At 42.3% G+C, this 25,816-nt stretch overlaps 1 protein-coding gene across 3 annotated transcripts in view; it reads right to left on the bottom strand.

Moving 5' to 3' along the window:
• LOC106583543 (myelin basic protein) overlaps positions 1-25,816 on the bottom strand; it is a 67,893-nt gene that overhangs the window by 31,168 nt on the left and 10,909 nt on the right. For all 3 annotated transcript variants that reach the window (XR_001323553.2, XR_006761178.1, XR_006761179.1), the window contains exons 2-3: positions 19,682-19,740; positions 7,648-7,735 (exon numbers count right to left, since the gene is read on the bottom strand). The gene's annotated coding sequence lies outside the window, so the exon portion shown is untranslated. The remainder of the gene's footprint in view (positions 1-7,647; positions 7,736-19,681; positions 19,741-25,816) is intronic.

The following is a 25,816-nucleotide window of genomic DNA, read 5'->3' on the forward strand; positions in this document are numbered from 1 at the left end:
GACTGACACGAGATCAGGATCCACCAAACCTGAACGTTACATACCTGTTGTGTCAGTGCCCTAACAAAGCCCACACTTCTAATATAATAATAACAACAACAATAATAGTAATAATATTGGATAATTTGTCTCATTGACATAAAATCTGTTTTGCAAGAGAGAGCTGTCAATTCAACAATGAAAAGATCAAGCCTCAAAAGCTCGCTCTCTGTCCTTTGGCCGGTGTTGCTTATCTTAATGAATCAAAAAGCCAATCCAGTGATTTTCTCTATATAGGTTGCCACCAGGTGAGTTGCATAAGAACAGCTTTGAAGCACATCCCTATAAAAATTTGATGAGGGCTGCAGGGATAATAATTGCATTCGATGTGTCAGAGTAAGTGTCTCCTTTCTTAATGAGATCAACGACTTTCACCTGCATCGGAACTCTCTCAAATCCCTTAAGACTTTATAGCAGAACCTGAGCCGGGCTAACGTTCCAGTTAAAGGAAGAGTTTCCCCATTTTCAACTTTGTACGGTATAAACAAAAGGGTATCATCCCTCGCCTAATCCCTTCCGCCACCTTCATAAAATCATAATTTGTCACTCGCTGAACGTCACTGGTGGGTGACCATTTTGTGCTTTCCAAAATATGTTTTCCCTCCATCTCAGAATCAGCAAGGTACACCGACAGACAAACGTTTATGTTTAATAATTGACAAGTTGTGTATAGGTTGTTTGTATGTTATTCTAGGATCAGGTGATACTATATCTTACCTCCCCAGGTTAAAACAGGGTTTCCATTAGGTGGGGGGGTTTGAAACAACCGATTTTCGATTGGAGAGCCTAGGCCTACACAGCATTGACCAATGACAAGTGTTTAACTCATGGGACATGAATTGGCTGCAGGTGGATCTCTAGCTATGGATCCATCTAAATGCTGTGCACTGTAACATCCCCAGCTGATAACAAGGTGCATTATTGAGGATGAAAGGATACCTGCCCATAACAGAACATCTCACTGTCAGGTACATGAATACAGACTCACCCGCATCCACACGCACAAATGTGCACAGGGGCGAATGTAAGTAAGAATGTGCAAGCGCCAACCCGCACACACAAACACGCAAACAAACACACTAGATCAGTCAATAATCCCAGTTACATGCCACATCTCATGCTTCTTGACCTGTAGTTAACCTTGTTCCCCAACCCTGAATCCCTCCCTCCGCCCATCTCCTCTCCTCCACACACACACCCCAACCAGATCACTCCATCGCACAAACAGGCTGCGAGAGACACAGAGAAAATGGCTTTTCTATTGATCTGGTGCTCATTGTAACCAAGGCACACTGAGCTTTCATCTCTTGTTCTGCTACTTGGGGGCACTCTCTACCTTCCCTCTCTCTCCCCCTGCTCTCTCTCTCTCTCTGTTTCTCTCCTCCCTCAGTCTCCCCGCTTTCTCTCACTTCCTTCGCTTCCCTCATTCCTGGCCTCTTTCTCTCTCTCGGTCTCCCTGCCCAATCTCCCTTCCCGCTCTAACGTACAGCTCTCTCTTACCTGGTTCTCTTTGTGTTCTCTACCTTCTCTCCCTCTTCCCCCTCTGTCTTCCCTCCCTCCCTTACTCATCTTCTCCTCCCTCTCTCAATGGAGACGTGACGAAAGCCGTAAGACCTTCCTTTGCACTGTGCCACATGACAAGCACTAGGGTCATCATTACCCTTACAGAATAACCGGCAGGGGCCTTCTCTGCCCCCTGCCTACCTCACACCTCTCCCCATTAATTAGTGTTGTCTTTGTGTCTCCATGTCTATAGTGATCAGAGGCAGTGGTGCGCCACAGGGGTCAGCTTTGAGCTGCTTGTTTGTTGTTCGGCTCCCAGTCGATACGGTGTTCCAGGGGTGTGCTCATGTGCAGGAACACAAAGAACATTTCTCCAACGCCACGGGTGCAACAGCCAGACCTCAGCTCTTTTAATCAGAACTGATAAAAGGTGAAAAAGGGGGAGAGAATGACCGTTTGCTGTTCAAATCACAGAGTGTCTGGTGTGTTGTGACTGAGACTTTTGATTCAGGATTTATGAGAGGATCAATTAGATGTTGATATTCTAATCGGATTGTGTCTGGTTAAACTGAAATATGTTGACGCTACCTTAAATTCGCATTTTTCAATTGATCGATAGGTGCAGCCATTGTACGAGGGATAAAGAAGGGGTTTCTCAAAACATATTGTTTTATCTTGAGATGAATATGTACAGTTGAAGTCGGAAGTTTACATCTTAGCCAAATACATTTAAACTCAGTTTTTCACAATTCCTGACATTTAATCCTAGTAAAAATTCCCTGTCTTAGGTCAGTTAGGATCACCACTTTATTTTAAGAATGTGAAATATCAGAAAAATAGTAGAGAGAATGATTTATTTTCGCTTTTATTTCTTTCATCACATTCCCAGTGGGTCAGAAGTTTGCATACAATCAATTAGTATTTGGTAGCATTGCCTTTAAATTGCTTAACTTGGGTCAAACGTTTCAGGTAGCCTTCCACAAGCTTCCCACAATAAGTTGGGTGAATTTTGGCCCATTCCTCCTGACATAGCTGGTGTAACTGAGTCAGGTTCATAGGCCTCCTTGCTCGCACACGCTTTTTCAGTTCTGCACACAATTTTTCTATGGGATTGAGGTCAGGGCTTTGTGATGGCCACTTCAATACCTTGACTGTGTTGTCCTTAAGCCATTTTGCCACAACTTTGGAAGTATGCTTGGGGTCATTGGACATTTCTCCAAAAAGTACAATCTTTGTCCCCATGTGCAGTTGCAAACCGTTGTCTGGCTTTTTTATGGCGGGTTTGGAGCAGTGGCTTCTTCCTTACTGAGCGTCCTTTCAGGTTATGTCGATATAGGACTCGTTTTACTGTGGATGTAGATACTTTTGTACCGGTTTCCTCCAGCATCTTCACAAGGCCCTTTGCTGTTTTTCTGGGATTGATTTGCCCTTTTCGCACCAAAATACGTTCATCTCTAGGAGACAGAATGAGTCTCCTTCCTGTGCGGTATGACGGCGGCGCGGTCCCATGGTGTTTATACTTGCGTACTATTGTTTGTGCAAATTAACGTGCTACCTTCAGGCGTTTGAAAATTGCTCCCAAGGATGAACCAGACTTGTGGAGGTCTACAATTATTTTTCAGAGGTCTTGGCTGATTTCTTTTGATTTTCCCATGATGTCAAGCAAAGAGGCACTGAGTTTGAAGGTAGGCCTTGAAATACATCCACAGGTACACCTCCAATTGACTCAAATGATGTCAATTAGCCTATCAGAAACTCCTAAAGCCATGACATAATTTTCGGGAATTTTCCAAGCTGTTTAAAAGTCACAATCAACTTAGTGTATGTAAACTTCTGACCCACTGGAATTGTGATACAGTGAATTATAAGTGAAATAATCTGTCTGTAAACAATTGTTGGAAAAATGACTTGTGTCATGCACAAAGTAGATGTTCTAACTGACTTGCCTAAACTATAGGTTTGTTAACAAGAAATGTATGGAGTGGTTGAAAAACGAGTTTTAATGATTCCAACCTAAGTGTATGTAAAACTTCTCACTTCAACTGTATGAGTGAGTGAAGCAGACTTAGATTTTCTACATTGAAAGATACACTACATCACAAAAAGTATGTGGACACCCCTTCAAATTAGTGGATTTGGCTATTTCAGCCATGCCCGTTGCTGATAGGTGTATAAAATTGAGCACACAGCCATGCAATCTCCATAGACACACATTGGCAGTAGAATGGCCCGTACTGAAGAGCTCAGTGACTTTTAACGTGGCACGTTTCCAACAAGTCAATTTGTAACATTTCTGCCCTGCTAGAGCTCCCCGGTCAACTGCAAGTGTAAGTAAGTGTAAGTAAGTGTAACTGTAAGTGCTGTTATTGTGAAGTGGAAACGTCTAGGAGCAACAACGGCTGAACTGTGAAGTGGTAGGCCACACAAGCTCACAGAACGGGACCACCGAGTGCTGAAGCGGGTAGCGTGTGAAAAATCATGTGTCCTTGGTTGCAACACTCCCTAAAGAGTTCCAAACTGCCTCTGGAAGCAAAGTCAGCACAAGTACTGTTCGTTGGGAGCTTCATGAAATGCGTTTCCATGGCCGAGCAGCCGCACACAAGCCTAAGATCACCATGCGCAATGCCAAGTGTCAGTTGGAGTGGTGTAAAGCTCGCTGCCATTGGACTCTGGAGCAGTGGAAATGCGTTCTCTGGAGTGATGAATCTGGGTTTGGCAGATGCCAGGAGAACGCTACCTGCCCCAATGCATAGTGCCAACTGTATATTTTGGTGGAGGAGGAATAATGGTCTGGGGCTGGTTTCATGGTTCGGGCTAGGCCCCTTAGTTCCAGTGAAGGGAAATATTAACGCTAAAGCATACAATGACATTCTAGACAATTTTGTGCTTCCAACTTTGTGGCAACAGTTTGGGTAAGGCACTTTCCTGTTTCAGCATGACAATGCACCTGTGCACAAAGGTCCATACAGAAATGGTTTGTTAAGATCGGTGTGGAAGAGCTTGACTGGCCTGCACAGAGCACTGACCTCAAGCCCATTGATCACCTTTGGAATTGGAACGCCGACTGCAAGTCAGGCCTAATCGCCCAACATCAATGCCGACCTCACTAATGCTCTTGAAGCTGAATGGAAGCGACGTTACAATATCTAGTGGAAAGCCTTCCCAGAAGAGTGGAGGCTGTTATAGCAGAAAAGGGGGGACCAACCCCATATTAATGCCCATGATTTTGGAACGAGATGTTCGACAAGCAGGTCTTTGGCCATGTAGTGTAGGTTGAACAAAAAGATTGGACAAACCTACACATTCCAGGGTTTTTCTTTATTTCAATTAACAGGTGTGCCTTGTTAAAAGTTAATTTGTGGAATTTACTTCCTTCTTTAATGTGTTTGAGCCAATCAGTTTTGACAAGGTAGGGATGGTATACAGAAGATAGCCCTATTTGGTAAAAGACCAAGTCCATATTATGGCAAGAACAGCTCAAAAAAGCGAACATAAACGACAGTCCATCATTACTTGAAGACATGAAAGTCACTCAATCCGGAAAATTTCAAGAACTTTGAATGTTTTTCAAGTGCAATCGCAAAAACCATCAAGTGCTATGATGAAATTGGCTCTCATGAGGACCGCCACAGGAAAGGAAGGCCCAGAGTTACCTCTGCTGCAGAGGATACATTTTTTAAAATGTTAAATTTAACCTTTAACTAGGCAAGTCAGTGAAGAACACATTCTTATTTACAATGACGGGCTACAATGGCAAAACCCGGACGACGCTGGGCCAATTGTGCGCCGCCCTATGGGACTCCCAATCACAGTCAGTTGTGATACAGCCTGGAATCAAACCAGGGAGTCTCTAGTGACACTTCTAGCACTGAGATGAAGTGCCTTAGTTGGGCTCCCGAGTGGTGCAGCGGTCTAAGGTTAAGTTCATTAGGGTTACCAGCCTCAGAAATTGCAGCCCAAATAAAAATAAGTTCAAGAAACAGACACATCTCAACATCAACTTTTCAGAGGAGACAGTGTGAATCAGGCCTTCATGGTCGAATTGCTGCAAAGACACCAATAAGAAGAAGAGACTTGCTTGGACCATTAAACACGATCAATAGACATTAGACTGGTGGAAATCTGTCCTTTGGTCTGATGAGTCCAAATGTGAGATTTTTGGTTCTGTGTCTTTGTGAGACGCAGAGTAGGTGAACGGATGATCTCTGCATGTGTTGTTCCCACCGTGAAGCATGGAGGAGGAGGTATGATGGTGCATTGCTGGTGACACTGTCTGTGATTTATTTAGAATTCAAGGCACACTTAACCAGCATGGCTACCACATTATTCTGCAGCGATACGCCATCCCATCTGGTTTGCACTTAGTGGGACTAGCATTTGTTTTTCAACAGGACAATGACCCAACACACCTTCGGGCTGTGTAAGGGCTATTTGACCAAGAAGGAGAGTGATAGAATGCTGCATCAGATGACCTGGCTTCCACAATCATCCGACCTCAACAGAATTGAGATGGTTTGGGATGAGTTGGACCGCAGAGTGAAGGAAAAGCAGCCAACAAGTGCTCAGCATATATGGGAACTCCTTCAAGACTGTTGGAAAAGCATTCCTCGTGAAGCTGGTTGAGAGAATACCAAACGTGTGTAAAGCTGTCATCAAGGCAAAGGGTGGCTACTTTGAAGAATCTAAAATCCAAAATATATTTTAATTTGTTTAAAAATGTACTACATTCCATATGTGTTATTTCATAGTTTTGATGTCTTCACTACTTTTCTACAATGTAGAAAATAGTAAAAATAAAGAAAAACCCTTGAATAAATAGGTGTGTCCAAACTTTTGACTGGTACTGTATGTCCAAACAATTTGATATAGAACACTTCATGGGAAACCTCATCTGCATGTATAATGTAAATGAACTCACATCAGCATTTCTAAAGTGCACGGTTTGCCTCATTACTGGCATATGACATGGTACTGTAATGATTATTGAATGGTAATGATCAGTTGGTAGATCATGGCACTTGCAATGCCAGGGTTGTGGGTTCGATTCCCACGGGACCAGTATGAAAAAAGTATGAAAATGTATGCAGTCACTACTGTAAGTCGCTCTGGATAAGAGCGTCTGCTAAATGACTAAAATGTAAATGTAAATGTAAATGGTAGCCATCTCCATCACTGTAGAGAAATCACAGAGTAGCCAAACAGCTAGGACTCTCAGCCAGCTTTCTGTGGCTCTGCTATAACACAATGGATTCTGCCCTCACCTGTTAGGTTAGAGTACTACGTTTAGGGCACAATCATCTTTTTATAAATTTCTTGTATTTCTACACTTCTTATTTGTCTAGTCAAACCCTGGGATGCATCCGCAATGTACACAAAATGTGCAAAGCTCTCAATTCACTGTTAGAGCAGACAATCAAAGTAGCCTAGAGGAGTAGAGAATGAAAAACAACCTTCATTTACAGGTTGACAGAGTGTGGAGGGAGGGAACAGGGGATGTAGCACTCTTTCCATTACCAGGTTGGGTCACACCCATCACCATTAGCAATGAATCCCTGGGCCACGGATACCTTGTCATCACCCGGGTTCCTTCACTGAAAGATACTCTGCATTGAGAGATGGGCTGCATGTGTGTTGTGCTGTTAAGAAGCACTGCTTTTTTTCTGCAGCTGAAAAGGTTCAGCTTTTTCTGCAGCTGAAAAACTCTGTCTAAATCATTTAAGAGCATTGCTTGAAGTGGACCAGTGCTGACTGGTATAGAGTACCAGCAATTCAAATTGTCTGCTTTAGTACCAGAACCCCTTGCAAAATATTGGCACCCAAGAGTACCGGCACCCAAAATGAGTACCGTCACCTATTTTTATTCCACTTGAAGCAATGTTTAAAAGAGCTTTCGGGTGAGGGGCTCTCAGATAAGGCATTTAGGGAACCCTTTTTACTACAACCTTTAATCATTATGAAGCAACAGCAGTGTAGCATAATCACGACAACCCTTTCCATCTTTTGTAACTGTATGTATTATGGCTGAATTTGCTTTGTGTCTGCGTGTTCTTTACCAAAAATTACTAAAACTAAAACGGCTGAAATAAATGTTAAAAAACTCCTTACCAAAGACCTCGTCTTGTGATTCGGGTTCTGCCATGGTCTCACCAATGGGTGCTGGTTCTATGGTCTGTTCTGCTTCTGGTGACGAAGGCTTTTAAAAGAGAGAGAGCACAAACAGAAAGAGGTGAGCTGAGATACCATGGCAACAGAGCAGAGAGGCTTTTCATTATCAGCCACATGGAGCCGAATCTGATATTTGTTTAGAAGCTTACCTGAATTATCGCAGCACACAAAAGTCAGGCACATTTGCAGTATTTTGGGGACGTGCATATTATCATAAAAGCATTGCTAAATGCATTAACCCCCCTCTCCTCTAGACACTTACACACCCACACACCTACGCCATCACGTGCATGTACACAGTGTACAAAACATTAAGAACACCTTCCTAATATTGTTTTGCACCACCCCCTTTTGCCCTCAGAACAGCCTCAATTCGTTGGGGCATGGACTCTACAAGGTGTCGAAAGCCTTCCACAGGGATGCTGGCCCATGTTGACTCCAATGCTTCCCACAGTTGTGCCAAGTTGGCTGGATATCCTTCGGGTAGTGAACCACTCTTGATACACACAGGAAACTGTTGAGCGTGAAAAAGCCAGCAGCATTGCAGTTCTTGACACACTCAAACCGGTGTGCCTGGCACCTACTACCATACCCCGTTCAAAGGCACTTAAATATTTTTTCTTGCCCATTCACCCTCTGAATGGCACACATACACAATCAATGTCTCAATTGTCTCAAAGCATAAAAATCCTTATTTAACCGGTCTCCTCCCCTTCATCTACACTGATTGAAGTGGATTTAACAAGTGGCATAAATAAGGGATCATACATAGCTTTCACCTGGATTCACCTGTTAAGTCTATGTCATGGAAAGAGCAGGTGTCCTTAATGTTTTGTACACTCAGTGTAAATGCACACACAAACACAAAAACGCACGTGCAAACACACACATACGCACACATGCACGCACACACACGTCAACAAAAAAATATTAGAAATATAGAAAATTGTCCCTCTGAGAAAAGCTTATGGTGTGTTCAGAATATTATGGTGACTCAGCTGGACTGAGATTGTGTTCTTTTTCAAGCATACCTTGAAGTTAATAGCGTCTTACGTATCCCGTTCCATGAATTCCAATTAAAACGTACCATTATCTGAGCACTGGTGGTACATTAACTTTACTTTGAATCTTACAATATACTGTATTATTTCCCATTATTCACCATTCGAAACATTTTGAAATCCCCTTTCCAGTCACATTTCCCATCTCCTTCCAAAAAGATAATACACCTCCTCTCTTCTCTGACTGCTTTTTTATCACAAACCATGGGGGACTTTAAAAACGTGGCTACTTCTACAAAGTGGGCCATGCAGCCACGAGTGGCAGCCTGCTTGTCACCGTCCGCAGGTAGGAGCTGACGACGTGACTTTGCACCTGCTTATCATAATAGAGGGATGATATTTCCATCTTGTTGAGAAGAGCATCCCAGAGGGAAAGGACAGACGGAGGGACGGAGGGAAGCAGCACAGCTACACAGAACGAGATAAGACCAGCCACTCGCACCACAATGAAGGGGGAATCAAATTCAACTTTGCGAGGAGGGCCGAGGCGGAGGTTAATGCTAAATCAAGCAGCATAATAGCTACTCTTGCTGCAGAAACAGGTAAGACTGGGAGAATATGCAATCTCAACCAGAATCTGTCTGTTCTCTATAGCCAATGGGGTTCTTCATATAAAGCATGCCTATCTGTTTCTCCAAGGTTAGGCCTATCGGTCCTATAATTCTTGAAATGCTACCTTTTGAAAATGTCTGTATCTGATTTCAATTGGATGGGCTTTCGAATGGATGTATATAAAAAGATGAGCTGGTTCTCCTTTTTTCCATTTGTAGTGTCCAAAAGCTTTCTAAGCTCTTATAGTCTGGGGGGATTTGGAGTGTAGTGATTGAAGTAGGGTTACAAAGGTTCGGAAACTTTCCGGAAATTTGCCATGGGAAGTTAAGCCCGAGAATTTTGCTTAAATTCATCAAAAAATGTTAGCTTATAACAGTGAACCTTTTTTTGTGGGATTCACATAAGGCAATTCTAGGTCTTGTGACATATTCTGGTTAAACTATCCCCAATTCAATGGAATTGCAACTCTCTGCATGCACAGTGAATTCTTCCATCACATGTACAGCTGATTCTCAAGATCTTGCACACTAATGAGATGCTATTGAGCCCACACTACTACACTGTCTGAGCAAGGACTACGTGCTTTCTGGTAAGTTTTGATTACAATACTGGGTGGGGTGAATGTATTTTATATGACATACAGGATGTTTTGTTAACTAGTAAATAGTAGCTTACAGCCAAGTGTGTTTAAATCATTTCTAACTTGTTTAACAATTTCTGCTAGTTAGTTTTTGCTACCATGTGGGTTTTAGCTTGCTTGAGCCTGCTAACTGAGGAGGGTTAATTCACCTGTTCCCATACAGGTTTCATTTTAAAACATGGATCTTACAAAGAAGTTGTTTAAAGGAGTTGTTTAATCTAACTGCTGTGTACATTTGCAAATACTGTGCCAAATCATTTGTGAAGAATGCAACAAAGAAGCAGAATCATCTGGCCAAGTGCATAAAGTTCCCTCAGCGCTCACAACAAGTAACCTCTGACAAAAGTCCCTGTACTTCTATTCAAGGGGAAAATGATGAATCAGACACCTTATCGATATCAACAGCTCATGGTCCTCCTGGAATCAGAAGGTTTTTTTGACTCAATGGAGGAACGTAGTCAGAGAAATGCTGATGAATGGCTTGATCGAGCCGTGTATGCAACTGGTTCACCTCTGATGCTCACAGGCAATGTTTATTGGAAGAGATTTCTGAATGTTCTTCAGCCAGCATACACCCCTCCAACCAGACATGCTTTATCTATTAATTTGCTGGATGCAGAGTTCAACAAAGTTCAAGTGAAGGTCCAGCAAATCATAGAGAAAGCAGACTGTATTGCAATCATCTCTGATGGGTGGTCGAATGTTCGTGGACAAGGAATAATTAACTACATCATCTCCACCCCTCAACCAGTATTCTACAAGAGCACAGACACAAGGGACAACAGACACACCGGTCTCTACATTGCAGATGAGCTGAAGACAGTCTTCAATGACCTTGGACTACAGAAGGTATTTGCACTGGTGACAGACAATGCTGCGAACATGAAGGCTGCTTGGTCTAAAGTGGAGGAGTCCTACTCTCACATCACACCCATTGGTTGTGCTGCTCATGCATTGAATCTGCTCCTCAAGGACATCATGGGACTGAAAACAATGGATACACTCTACAAGAGAGCCAATGAAAAGGTTAGGTATGTTAAGGGTCATCAAGTTATAGCAGCAATCAATCTCACCAAGCAAAGTGAGAAGAATAAGAGCACCACATTGAAGCTGCCCAGCAACACTCATCGGGGTGGTGTTGTCATGTTTGACAGTCTCCTGGAGGGGAAGGAGTCTCTCCAGGAAATGGCCATATCACAGTCTGCCGATATGGACAGTCCCATCAAGAGGATCCTCCTGGATTATGTATTTTGGAATAGAGTGGTAAGCAGCCTGAAACCTACAGCAGTAGCAATTGCACAGATTGAGGGAGACAATGCCATCCTGTCTGATGTTCAGACTCTGCTTGCAGATGTAAGAGAAGAAATCCGTACTGCCCTGCCCACTTCACTGTTGCTCCAAGCAGAGGAAACTGCAGTTCTGAAATACATCAAAAAGCGTGAAGACTTCTGCCTGAAGCCCATACACACCGCAGCGTACATGTTGGACCCCAAGTATGCTGGCAAGAGCATCCTGTCTGGTGCAGAGATCAACAAGGCCTATGGTGTCATCACTACCGTGTCTCGCCACCTTGGCCTGGATGAGGGCAAGGTTCTTGGCAGTCTGGCGAAGTACACTTCCAAGCAAGGGCCAACATATCTCTTCATCCACATAGTGGAAGGGACTTTGTTGATCTGAGGCTCTTTCCCCTGTTGCCTCCATCCTCCAAATCCCACCAACATCGGCCACCTCAGTGCACAACTGGTCCTTGTTTGGGAACACACACACCAAAGATGCAACAGGCTGACCAATACAAGGGTTGAACAATTGGTGGCCATCTAGGCAAATTTGAGGTTTTTTCAGCCTGACAATGAGCCATCCTCAACAAGGTTGGAAAGTGACAGTGAAGATGAGGCCTCAGAGTCTGATGTTCAAGAGGTGGACATTGAGGAGGTCCAGGGAGAAGATATGGAAGCCTGAGAGGAAGACAACCAAAGCTTCAGTTTCTAGACTATCATTTTACAGATGTTGAATTTTTTGGGGGAAATGCGATGGATCATTGGGGATCATTCAATATTCCCTTCCTTTTGTTGTTCAGTGAAATCATCCCATGTGAAGAGTCAACTCATTTAATTAAAGTTCAATTCGTAACTACATTCTTATAATTTCTTTCTATTGGAAGGATTTCATCATTTGCAATTATGTCTACTTATGATAAGGTAAAATGTTTATGTTTCTGTCACCATATGATATGGTAAATATATCCAATGCAAAAAACATCTACATTTAAATGGCATTAATATTAATTCCCATATATTCCCGTTAATTCCCACACAAAGTTTCCACCTCTGAATATTCACCAAAATGTGCAACCCTAATTGGAACCTCTCATAACTTGGAGGAATTTCTTAGAGAGAGTCAAAGGTCATGGTCTTATCAGTTTCCTCTCTGATAGGTGTGCCCTTAAGCATGTGTTCATCCCCAAGAGGAATGGTGAATGGGGACTTGGAGACTCCATCCCACAGATTTCTTCTCAAACAGCAGGATGTGCTCACACTGCAAATGTTCACAATATCTCACAGACCTGCTCACATGAAGTATGATTGCTCACAAGTCCCCCCCCTCAGGCTCTTCAAAGCCTCTAACTTGAAAAAGATACTTTTTCAAACCACCCGCAAAAACAAACTAGGGTATAGGGTAATTAGCCAAAAGGTCTTAAGCAACCATGACTTGGCAAATAATGTGGCCACCTAGCAATTTGACATTGCTCTTAGAACAAGAAAACAATATTATATTCCCAAGGGATACGTAGAGCCTATAGCTCATCATTACCAAACAGAAAGCCTGGCCTTAACAAAAAGGATGTAATCATACTGAGGGATTGTACAATTTCTAATCCACATCCTAAGGAATACATTTCAAACAGAGAGTGAAGCAATATTGCTGGCCACAGATATAAAATCAGTGTCAGGAAATAGACAAAGAAGGATCCCATTGAACTTAAACTGTAAGGACGTTTTTATCAGAGTACCAACATACAATTACTTGAGCTAAGTGAAAATCATAGCCCTCAGGGAATTGTATAATTTTTGTCATTGTAATATTAAATTGTCAAAGAGCTGGTAATTTAACAGCATGTATCCCACTTTAATTATGAGTAAAACAAATTAGTGTGCAACAGGATAAATGTCAGTGGTGCTGTGACATTAATGGTGAAAACAAGCATCAGCATCAAACAATGCTCATCTGTACAACTGCAAGCCACACTAGTCACATGAATATTACCTAGTTAAAGTCTTTCTGCTGTGCTTGTCTGCTGTGTTCGACAGGTCGTCATTGCAAATAAGAAAGTTATTCTCCGCAAAAATAAAGGTTAAATACAAAATAAATATATCTGCTGTATTTGTCCCTGCGTAGGTCTCCAAATGTGGAATGTATTTGCGTTCTAACAGTAATATCCAGAGGTACTCTCTTTACCTTAAAGGAATGTTGTGGGGAGCTTTACTTCTTTGTTTTGGAGAGCAGTGAACATTAATGTTACTATGGGGCATGATTGCGCAACATGGGGGAGAGCAAGAACAGGAAGGGAGCGCTTCTGCTGCTACCCAAGCATGAACAGGTTTGGAACAAATGAGAAGGAGCTATTTACGACCCCCTTAGCTTTAGGGAGAGATACTGAACAAACCTGGGTTCAATACTATTTGAAACTGCAAACCCCGCCCATTTGGCACTCCCAGGCAGACTAAAGCAAACACTCAAAGTATTTGAAACATTTCAAATAGTATTTCAACCCATATCTGCTACTGAAAACAATTCCAGTCAGGCAGAAACCGGAGCCAGCATGCTGAGCTGAACATGGGAGTCTGTAAGTTACAGTTCAACACAAAAAGAAACTCATCTCGGGGCAGGAAAGTGTGGACAATAGCCTAACTTCAGGACCACTAACTGGGCCTCAGGCTCCCTCCACTGGAGACTGGATTTACACGCTGCCTCTCGTCTTAATATGCAATGAATTCACACAATACAACATGACTCTCTTGAAACTGAGAAAAAGCCAATAAGGCGGCGTTCAAAATGGCAGAACATGATCAACAGCTGTGGAAGTTGGACATGGATTAGAGTCTCCACAACAGTTCACAATGCAGGCTTATCAGACAGGAGATTGGATTCTACCACAGGCCTGATAATGCATGAATTCTCCTCAGACACAACCACGTCTCCCAAATCTGCTTTGTGAGGGTGGATAAATAGTCCTATCCCCGATGTACATGTGTCTCAGTGTATGCATAAGGCCTTATAGCCAGCACCATAATGGTTGCTTGGAATCAATGTTGTGACACTCTTTAAACTGTAAAATGTTTTGTGTGTTTGTGTGTGTGGGAGGGGGGAGATATATCAGCTATCAGCTATGATACAAGCAGGCAGATTAGTATATGAAATAACATTACTTGCATCATTTCTGATCCCCTTTCTTTTTTCCCTACCACTCCCTCCCCTGGTTGGATCACCAGGTGAAAAATATTACAATTCAATATACACTGCCTCAACACTGTGAGTCTGCCTGGGCTCTCCTGTTTTTCATGGTACCCCAGCAGGCTGGCTGAGTCTGACAGAGCCCCATAGATTCTCATCAACCCTGGGGCAGGTGGCCAGGACAGGCAGGCCCAGCCCCAGCCCGGGTTTCACTGTCACTGTCCTGTTGTCTAGGTAAGTCCATGCCAGGAATATTAAGGCCTCGTTATTCTGTGCTTCTGACACCATTCAAAAAGGCTGTCTTCCCTTTCTCTCTCTTTTTTTTCCTCCCTCTGTCTTTTCTAATTCCATTATGCAGTGGAAGAGGAGAAGGGTGGGGCAAAGTTGATTGCGGCCACAGCTGAATTTTAATGGCGCGCCTATTTTCTCTGCTGTAATTTGAAAATCGGTGACAAATTGACTTCGGCAAGGCGGAGGTTAATTACCTGATGTCGTTAAAGTACATTACTCGCCATTTAAAGCCCCCTCTTTCCTCCCCACCCACGCCGTAACAGACAGGAACAATAGGTGGGGTGCAATTTCGGGATTCAGAGAGCGAGACACAGAGAGAAAACAACTCACCTCTTAATCATCTTTGTTCTGTTCAATTATGGGCGGCATCGCGTTCTGCTTTTTTCAGTAAAGTTGCTGCTCTCAGACCCAACCTGACTGAACACAGTGGTGTGTTAAATAAGCCTCTACTTGTCCTTATCGGTGGACCACACAGCATTAAGGCAGCTACTGTATATGCAAAACATATACTGTAGATCAGGTAAGAGTTCAACTAAAACCATGGATACACCACGCATACGTCTCCCCATGGGGGATAGATCCAGCATCACCTCAGTGCAGCCCATCTAAATTAGCCTACATTTATTTATATGTGTATTCAACACTATGTTGGGGTACAAGTCAAAGTATAAGGCTTGTTTGGATGTCAACCTCAATGTATGTTAATTTCATATTCACCAATTAACTGCATTACAGTAAAACATTACGTCAACTTCCACCACCAATTTCTTTTTGGCTAGCTATGCTACCACCTTATCCAAACAGGAGTTAACCATTAGCAAAAAAAATAAATAAAACATCTTTGCCAAGAGTGTGCAAAGCTGTCATCAAGGCAAAGGGTTGCTATTTGAAGAATCTCAAATATAAAATATATTTTGATTTGTTTAACACTTTTTTGGTTACTACATAATTCCATAATGTGTAATTTCATAGCTTTGATGTCTTCACTATTATTCTACAATGTATAAAATAGTACAAATAAAGAAAAACCCTTGAATGAGTAGGTGTTCAAAAACTATTGACCGGTAGTGTACAGTATATGCTAATCGGATTTTAGTAACCACATTGTGGGCCTGTTAGGACACACAAATAGCAACGGATTTCACAAATATCCACTTTGTTAGATCCAGGTTTTTTTTTTATGGCGCCAATGACGGTGTCCTTGTGCTATCCCCCTTGATCTCTTACCGTATGTATAGAGCACATGGAATAACAGCAGATGAAACCTCCTCAGAAAACTGTTTCATGTATAGGTCTACTATATATAAAAAGATAAAAGATTTTGTTTTGAGCATGGACATCTACACTATAAATGTAGACCTTTAAGTTAGGTCATATTGACAATTCTTGAGATATTTACATGGAACACAAATGAATCATACAAAAGGTGAGAATGTTGTTTTTAATCATACATGTTGCATACACTACCTACAGTAACAGAGCCACCCAAGGACTTACAGACATCAAGCCATGGAAATAGAAGAATAGCTATTCTCTATGAGTCAAGCAACCCCACAGCCAAAGGTTTTATCTTATCTGTGCCAGTCCTCTTCTGCACAAAGGCATTCTAAGGCTTTGGCTTAATCCAGTTTATTCTACTGAGTGGACAGAACAAACCACAGAGGGCTAACCAGCTTCAGAACGAGCACCCAAACACTAAGGCTGGGAATTGCCAGGACCTCACAACACGATATTATCACGTTACTTAGGTGTCTATATGATACAGTATGTATTGCCATTCTATATGTATCACGATTCTATATGTATTGCGATTCGATACTGCAATTTTATTGCGATTCAATGTCCCAAACATATTTTTTGCGCAGGAACAGCTGACTAGCAGTAGCTTAATTTAACTTCCTTCTTTTAGAGAATAGATAGTTGACGTCAGAGTCTATATAAAATCGTGACACTCAACTGTATCGATTTAATCGCCCTCCCCCCATCACTACCAAACACCCCCATTGACTGATGATACTTGACTTTTAAAAGCATTTTAATTTAATAATTTATGTAGGCTAGTTCAACAGAAAAGAATAACAAATTAACTAATGATAGAACTGACAAATCTTCCCCAAAAGGGTAAAAGCATCAGTGTTTGAGACATGATATAAAACATGACATCACTCAATGTGTAGGATGGTTGAGATGAGCTCAATGTTACTGGACAGCTGGGCTCTTTGGGTGGGAGTGCTGAATGGGCTCTTGTGGACCATTGGCCCTGAGCTAATGATAGTATGAAATTGACAATAAGCTGATTCGTACAAAAAAAGAAGAAAAAAAATGTCTCTGGATAAGAGCATCTGCTAAATGACTAAAAGGTCAAATGTAATTCATAATAATCTTCCAAATGGTCCATTCATCCTTACAGAAGGAAAAGGGACACTGACGCTGCTTTCGTCTCTGTATTGTGTGAGGTGGGTGGCTGGATGGATGTCGGTGACGCGGCGATGAAATGAGCCATTGAATGGCCTAACATAACGCATCGGATATCGCCATGGCAACATATATGCCCGCCAAGACTGAGAATTTCATTGGTGGGATGTCTAAACGACCATCTGTCAATAAATGCATCGTGCCACGGAGATACTGCTTTCTCCTTCACATTTTGATGAAAAAAAAACACACCAACGCCTCTTCTTGAGTAAGTAACAACACTGTACCCTCCACAGCTATAGTCATTACAGTTGAAAGATCTATTTCATCATTATGAGCGAGCAGTTTAGCTTTGCATAGGAGTCCCAACCCATAGCAATGACAAGCAAGGAAATGTCATCTTTCTGAGGTGTAACAGGGTGATATTCTAAATGAATGCGAGTTGGGAATCAGTCCATCACCAAAAGTGTTCTAATATTCGTCAGTTTGTCATTTGAAAAACCTCGTTCTGATTCTGTGACCCCGAACAAGACAGGGCTACGACTCTGCTGAAAATTATGAATCGAAAGATGCTGTACATCACATCCAACATTAACCTGAAACGGCCTAGTTATATAACCAGGCTAGCTCCTGAGACCTGACCTGACATAACCTTTCCTCCTCTAGCAGGCAAACTTTGTCATCACTTACTGAAATCCTAGTGTCCTGACCACCCAGGCACACTCTGATACTAGCTAATTAACCACTGCCTGGCAACACCGCCAGTCCGCCACTCTAAGATCTGGCAAGTCGATAAGAAGACTCAGCGGCTCCGAGTCGCAACACTCCCACTGATAAAAAACCCACCTCTCTCAGGACTGGACTGCCCATAAAGAAAATCATCTCCCCAGAAGCATGGAGAGAGAGAAGGAGTGGCAGAAAAGAGAAGGAGTGATCAAAAAATATTGAGGGTGTCAAGCTCATTTTGCCCTGAGCGCCGCATTCGGACTTCACCAAGGTCTGGAGGTCCGCACTTACAATTTATTATATTTCCTCGCCGTCAAAAGCTATTTAAAAAAAAAATTTCGATGCTCCCTGAATGTCTAGGTTAAGTTTCGATGACCTTTAGCAAGCTTGACAGAGGAGAAAGTTTATAAATGTAGGTCCATTATTATTTCCAATAAAATATTATGAAAATGCTCTCAGTGTAAACAGTTTGGGCCCTGGTCAAAAGTAGTGCACCACATAAGGGAAAAGGGTGCCACTTGGAATGCAACCTTTGTCTGGCGTTCATTTGAGTGTTATATTATTCAAGTGCCGCGCCAGACTCTTTTTGAAGCCATTTGTATTTTTCTGAGTGCTTCAGATATGATTGAGAGCTTTTTTTTTTTTTTTTAAACGGTCATAACTCCATTGTTCTGACGGACGACTGCATGACTAAACTGTAGCAGGGTCCAAAGTTCTGCCTCACCTCCCTGATAAAGGCTTAAGCTGTGAATGACATGAGAGGCTCTACAGTCTACAATCACTTTGAACTTTACCATTGTCAGTATTACTCCCATAAAAAAACAAAAGGATCAAATGTATCTTACACACAATGCACATCTATGTGCACTAAAAGCGTATACTGTGTATGTCCTGTAGTGCTGAGCGATTAGTGCTTTTTTTTACATTTTCAATATTTTTTGAAACAATAAATGCATTATGTGGGTTCACTGCTGTAACAACACAGAATAAAATAATTGATTGGTAGTGACTGCCCATTACTATCACTTATCAGGCTCTAACCATCATTTATTCACATAAATGTTACACATTTGTTTTTAGTATGATGATGATGATGATGATATTATTTCATTAACACAACCCCAATGACTGCCCATTTCTGCATATCACCTATTAATAAACCATCCTTAATTCACATTACTTTAATAAAATATTTCAGTTGTTGTGTACATATAAAAAAAAAAAATCTCTATATATTTGATGATTTATTATTTTATTTCAAGTCGTTATCTAATCTCTGCTCAGGCAGTAGCCAGCCAGCCATCTACCTCTGTTCCCCAAAGAGTCATCCCTCAGGCTAGTTGGCTAGCCTAGCTGGCTAACTGCCGGCTGTCTGACAAAAATCACTGTTTCAGCAGTTCTTCAAAATAGATTTTAAGACTGCTAAATAACACCTATGAATCTATTAGATGCATTGTCAGGTAGAGACACCTAAGCAAATGCTCTCTATCCCTCTCGTGTCTCTCTATCGCGCTTCCCCTCAGTGTCTGTCTGCTGGCCCCACAGGCAGGCTTGAACCAATATAGGCGTAATGGATTCTGGTCATTGTAGTTAATTACCACATTTACTTCATTTAACTATGATGAGTTGGACAACATGTCCCAGAGAGTAATCTCTCTAGAGAAACGGCACAAACGGCGCGTTGAGCGCACAGAAAACAAATAATTTAACTAATGTAGGTAAATTACTTATTTTAAAAAACAAAAATAAACCAAGATTTCGGTTAATCGCTGAGCACTAATATCCTGTATACTTGCACAAAATCATGCATACATACACTTCCAACTGAGATGCTTACCTTGCTCTGTGGCTGTGGCTCGCGTTTTCCTAGATGCTGTCCCATGTTGTCAACAGAGACTGTGGAGAAAAGAGAAGAATGGTATCAGACCCATCCGGAAATACAACACTCCTTTAAATCAGAGACTCTCTGCTGCCACTGAAACTGACATTAAAAAAGAGAAACAATACTTCATAAAATCACATAAATCCCTCTTCCTCCATTCTCCAACCCACACCACCATCCCCCAATGCACCAACAACAAACAAAATTAACAAATGAGGAAAAAAAGAGAAAAACAAAAGGAAAACCAAAACAGGTCACGCAAAATAAAAACACATCAAGGAAAACAAAAATCTAAACAGCAAGGCCAACTGTATACGTTTCAGTGCATGTGTGGCACTGTTTACCTGTGTGTATGCGTGCGTGTATGTGTGTGCGTGCGTATGTGTGTGTGTGTGTGTGTGTGTGTGTGTGTGTGTGTGTGTGTGTGTGTGTGTGTGTGTGTCACATGTGTGCGTTTGAATGCGGGTTTGTGTATATGCATGTGTACATGCGTACAAGCACCTGTGCAGCATCGGTCTCAGGCAAACAGGCATAGTGTCATTCAAAACCTATTATTATTATTATTTTATTTTTTTACTTTATTTTACACTTTTATCTTTGACCGTCATTCTATCCCCGGCCCAGCAACTCCACCCCCACTTGTCTGCAGTTTCACATCCCAACCCTCAGTTTCCTTCAGTCTATCCCACCTATCTCTGCTGACCACCCTCTTTGGATTTCTTCGTGCCATATATATATATATACTGCTCAAAAAAATAAAGGGAACACTTAAACAACACATCCTAGATCTGAATGAAAGAAATAATTTTATGAAATACTTTTTTCTTTACATAGTTGAATGTGCTGACAACAAAATCACACAAAAATAATCAATGGAAATCCAATTTATCAACCCATGGAGGTCTGGATTTGGAGTCACACTCAGAATTAAAGTGGAAAACCACACTACAGGCTGATCCAACTTTGATGTAATGTCCTTAAAACAAGTCAAAATGAGGCTCAGTAGTGTGTGTGGCCTCCACGTGCCTGTATGACTTCCCTACAACGCCTGGGCATGCTCCTGATGAGGTGGCGGATGGTCTCCTGAGGGATCTCCTCCCAGACCTGGACTAAAGCATCCGCCAACTCCTGGACAGTCTGTGGTGCAATGTGGCGTTGGTGGATGGAGCGAGACATGATGTCCCAGATGTGTTCAATTGGATTCAGGTCTGGGGAACGGGCGGGCCAGTCCATAGCATCAATGCCTTCCTCTTGCAGGAACTGCTGACACACTCCAGCCACATGAGGTCTAGCATTGTCTTGCATTAGGAGGAATCCAGGGCCAACCGCACCAGCATATGGTCTCACAAGGGGTCTGAGGATCTCATCTCGGTACCTAATGGCAGTCAGGCTACCTCTGGCGAGCACATGGAGGGCTGTGCAGCCCCCCAAAGAAATGCCACCCCACACCATGACTGACCCACCGCCAAACCGGTCATGCTGGAGGATGTTGCAGGCAGCAGAACGTTCTCCATGGCGTCTCCAGACTCTGTCACATCTGTCACGTGCTCAGTGTGAACCTGCTTTCATCTGTGAAGAGCACAGGGCGCCATTGGCGAATTTGCCAATCTTGGTGTTCTCTGGCAAATGCCAAACGTCCTGCACGGTGTTGGGCTGTAAGCACAACCCCCACCTGTGGACGTCGGGCCCTCATACCACCCTCATGGAGTCTGTTTCTGACCGTTTGAGCAGACACATGCACATTTGTGGCCTGCCGGAGGTCATTTTGCAGGGCTCTGGCAGTGCTTCTCCTGCTCCTCCTTGCACAAAGGCGGAGGTAGCGGTCCTGCTGCTGGGTTGTTGCCCTCCTACGGCCTCCTCCATGTCTCCTGATGTACTGGCCTGTCTCCTGGTAGCGCCTCCATGCTCTGGACACTACGCTGACAGACACAGCAAACTTTCTTGCCACAGCTCGCATTGATGTGCCATCCTGGATGAGCTGCACTACCTGAGCCACTTGTGTGGGTTGTAGACTCCGTCTCATGCTACCACTAGAGTGAAAGCACCGCCAGCATTCAAAAGTGACCAAAACATCAGCCAGGAAGCATAGGAACTGAGAAGTGGTCTGTGGTCCCCACCTGCAGAACCACTCCTTTATTGGGGGTGCCTTGCTAATTGCCTATAATTTCCACCTGTTGTCTATTCCATTTGCACAACAGCATGTGAAATTTATTGTCAATCAGTGTTGCTTCCTAACTGGACAGTTTGATTTCACAGAAGTGTGATTGACTTGGAGTTACATTGTGTTGTTTAAGTGTTCCCTTTATTTTTTTGAGCAGTGTATATATATATATATATCTTTCAACTATGCTGTGATGTTTAACATACAATTTGAATCTAATCGAATAGAATCCACAGATTGCGAGTTGAAGATAAATACTTTCACTAAGAGTATTTGTATATCAGTAACTGACTGACCAAGTCTCTCCAGATACTTCTAGGGTAAATTTTAGATCAATGTTATGCATTTTCAGCCATTCCTGAACCTGAGACCAGAAACAAGCTACCTGAGGGCAATACCAAAATAAATGGTCTATTGATTCTGTATCATCACATCAAAATCTCCTGAGCTGTGTTGATTGTATGCCACAAATATTGAACATTTTGTTGGTGGCAAGAATTCTGTACAATCATTTTAGCTGAAAGGCAGTAAGTCTTGAATCTTGCGTCGTTTTATATATCAACTCATACACCCTGTACCATGGAATTAGTACATCAATAATCACTTCCCAGCTATTTTGAAATCTGTATGGCACAGCTGTCAACATCCTGGTCCTCAAATGAAACTGGTATGCTTTCCTATTTATTCTATTTTTGTTCCTCCACCAGTTTTGATCCTTTACATTGGGCAGACAGACCAGTTCCCTACCTCCTCCTGCTGCTCTCGCAACCGCACTGCCCTAACCCATATGGACAAGAGGAATACCTATGTAAGAATGCTGTTCATCGATTACAGCTCAACATTTAACACCATAGTGCCCTCCAAACTCGTCATTAAGCTCGAGACCCTGGGTCTCGACCCCGCCCTGTGCAACTGGGTCCTGGACTTTGATGGGCCGCCCCCAGGTGGTGAGAGGAGGAAACAACATCTCCACCCCGCTGATCCTCAACACTGTGGCCCCACAAGGGTGTGTTCTCAGCCCTCTCCTGTACTCCCTGTTCACCCATGACTGCGTGGCCATGCATGCCTCCAACTCAATCATCAAGTTTGCAGGCGACACTACAGTGGTAGGCTTGATTACCAACAACGACGAGACAGCCTACAGGGAGGAGGTGAGGGCCCTCGGAGTGTGGTGTCAGGAAAATAACCTCACACTCAATGTCAACAAAACAAAGGAGATGATCGTGGACTTCAGGAAACAGCAGAGGGAGCACATCGGCGGGACAGTAGTGGAAAAGGTGGAAAGTTTTAAGTTCCTCGGCGTACACATCACGGACAAACTGAAATGGTCCACCCACACAGACAGCATGGTGAAGAAGGCGCAACAGTGCCTCTTCAACCTCAGGAGGCTGAAGAAATTTGGCTCGTTACCAAAAACACTCACAAACTTTTACAGATGCACAATCGAGAGCATCCTGTTGGGCCGTATCACCGCCTGGTACGGCAACTGCTCCGCCCACAACCATAAGGCTCTCCAGAGGGTAGTGAGGTCTGCACAACGCATCACCAGGGGCAAACTACCTGCCCTCCAGGACACCTACACCACCCGATGTCACAGGAAGGCCAAAAAGATCATCAAGGACAACAACCACCCGAGCCACTGCCTGTTCACCCCGCTATCATCCAGAAGGCGAGGTCAGTACAGGTGCATCAAAGCTGGGACCGAGAGACTGAAAAACATCTTCTTATCTCAAGGCCATCAGACTGTTAAACAGTCATCACTAACATTGAGTGGCTGCTGCCAACATACAGACTCAATCTCTAGCCACTTTTATAATTTTATAATTAACATTTGGATGTAATAAATGTATCACTAGTCACTTAAACAATGGCACTTTATATAATGTTTACATACCCTACATTACTCATCTCAAATGTGTATACTGTACTCTATACCATCTACTGCATCTTGCCTGTGCCGTTCGGCCATCGCTCATCCATATATTTATATGTACATATTCTTATTTATTCCTTTACACCAGCGTGCATAACGTAGTTGTTGTGAAATTGTTAGATTACTTGTTAGATATTACTGCACGGTCGGAACTAGAAGCACAAGCATTTCGCTACACTCGCATTAACATCTGCTAACCATGTGTATGTGACCAATACAATTTGATTTGATTGGATTTGCCACCTGCCTCCTCCATTTTTGGGGTAATGCTTTAATCAGTTGGTTGTAATCAGTTGGTTGTAATGTTTGGATTGAGCAGACCTTCCTATACATTTCCGATAACTCCATAAAAGACAGAACTCTACCATTCCAATTTACAATATCATTTAAAAACAAAATACCCAATTATCTTTTCCATAAATACAGGTCTTATTATCCAGCAAATTTGAGTTCAACCGTAACATTTGTTCTATCTTTTTGGGGGGACGAAATTGAAATTGTAACCAGCTCTGCAATGCTAGTTTGAAAAATATTAATTAATCGAAAATCAAAACATGGCAATTTGCACAAAGGCAATTTTTAAACAATGGATGAGCTTTTCTTAGTAATCTACTTGAGAACCATTTTGGGTTCAAGTTAAACTTTTGTATAAGTGAAGCTTTTAGAGAGAGGTTTAGTGCTTTTATATTTAATAATCTCAACCCACCTAGTTCGTATTCATTTCAGAAATAGGCACGCTTTATCTTGTCATAATTAGGTTTTAGTCCAGAAGCCAGAAAATAATGAAGAATTAAATCAATTGGAAATGTCTCCTGTAATAACATTGATCCAATTGACAAGGTAATGAAGAATAAATCCTGTATCAATGCTCCAATCTCATCTTTACCTTAACAAAAAGGTAAAAATCTTAAAGCCCTCATGCCCGAAACAAATTACCACATGAAACATTGAGCAGAACAGTCTGGAATTAGAGACAAAGCCACGGACTGTGCGGCTGATGAAACTTTTCTCATTGTTCCGGCAGCAGGGGAGCACTGCTCACCGCACATTTCAAATTCCGATAATAAACTTCCGGTGTCTCAGAGAGCAAGATCGTGATTAAAAACACACTGAGGGTGGGTGCCCACACTATGCTTGATATAGCATTTGAATATGTCCCAAATCTCGGGGCCTGTACGCAAGGGGGTTGGCACAGCACTACGCACTGTTGATCCTAACAACTGAGTGATGCTTTTGGACAACTAAATCATGAGAAATAATGAGCGTGCTGAAACACTTAATTTACTTGTAATGGCATTGAGTGAATCCGGGATGTGACCCGTGTGTGCTGGGAGCTATGATGCATTTTTGTTACATTGTCTTTTGTTTGGACTGAATGCAGCCCTACTTATGTGTGACAGTAGGCTACACAGCATGAGAGATGAGATGGTTGTTTTCTGTCACGTGGGGTTTCAAATGGGTTCTGATATCATGCTGTAATAGGGAGCCGTTTCCATTGGCTTTAGCATTCACAGTAGGGGAGGGGGACAGGCTTTATTTTACCTCTGCATTAATGCACTGATCTGCACTAGAAATAGGCCTACCTAAGGGGCAATCTGTTATTGCTACATTAATTTGGGGACTTTTAAATGAATTATATATAGTATACTCATTGTTTATTGAAGAATATAGCTTGTAAAAATCTCATGAGATTAGTTCAACTGTCATACCCCATCGGAACGCAAAATACAAGCTTGTTTCACTCCAATGTTTGTTAACAATGTACAGTTGAAGTCAGATGTTTACATACACCTTAGCCAAATACATTTAAACTCTTTTTTTCACAATCCCTGACATTTAATCCTAGTAAAAATTCCCTGATTTAGGCCAGTTAGGATCACTTTATGATAAGAATGTGAAATGTCAGAATAATAGTAGAGAGAATGATTTATTTCAAGTTTTATTTCTTTCATCAAATTGCCAATTGGGTAAGAAGTTTACATACACTCAATTAGTA

The sequence above is a fragment of the Salmo salar genome, chromosome ssa02 (assembly GCF_905237065.1).
Source record: "Salmo salar chromosome ssa02, Ssal_v3.1, whole genome shotgun sequence".
Taxonomy (NCBI): Eukaryota; Metazoa; Chordata; class Actinopteri; order Salmoniformes; family Salmonidae; genus Salmo; species Salmo salar.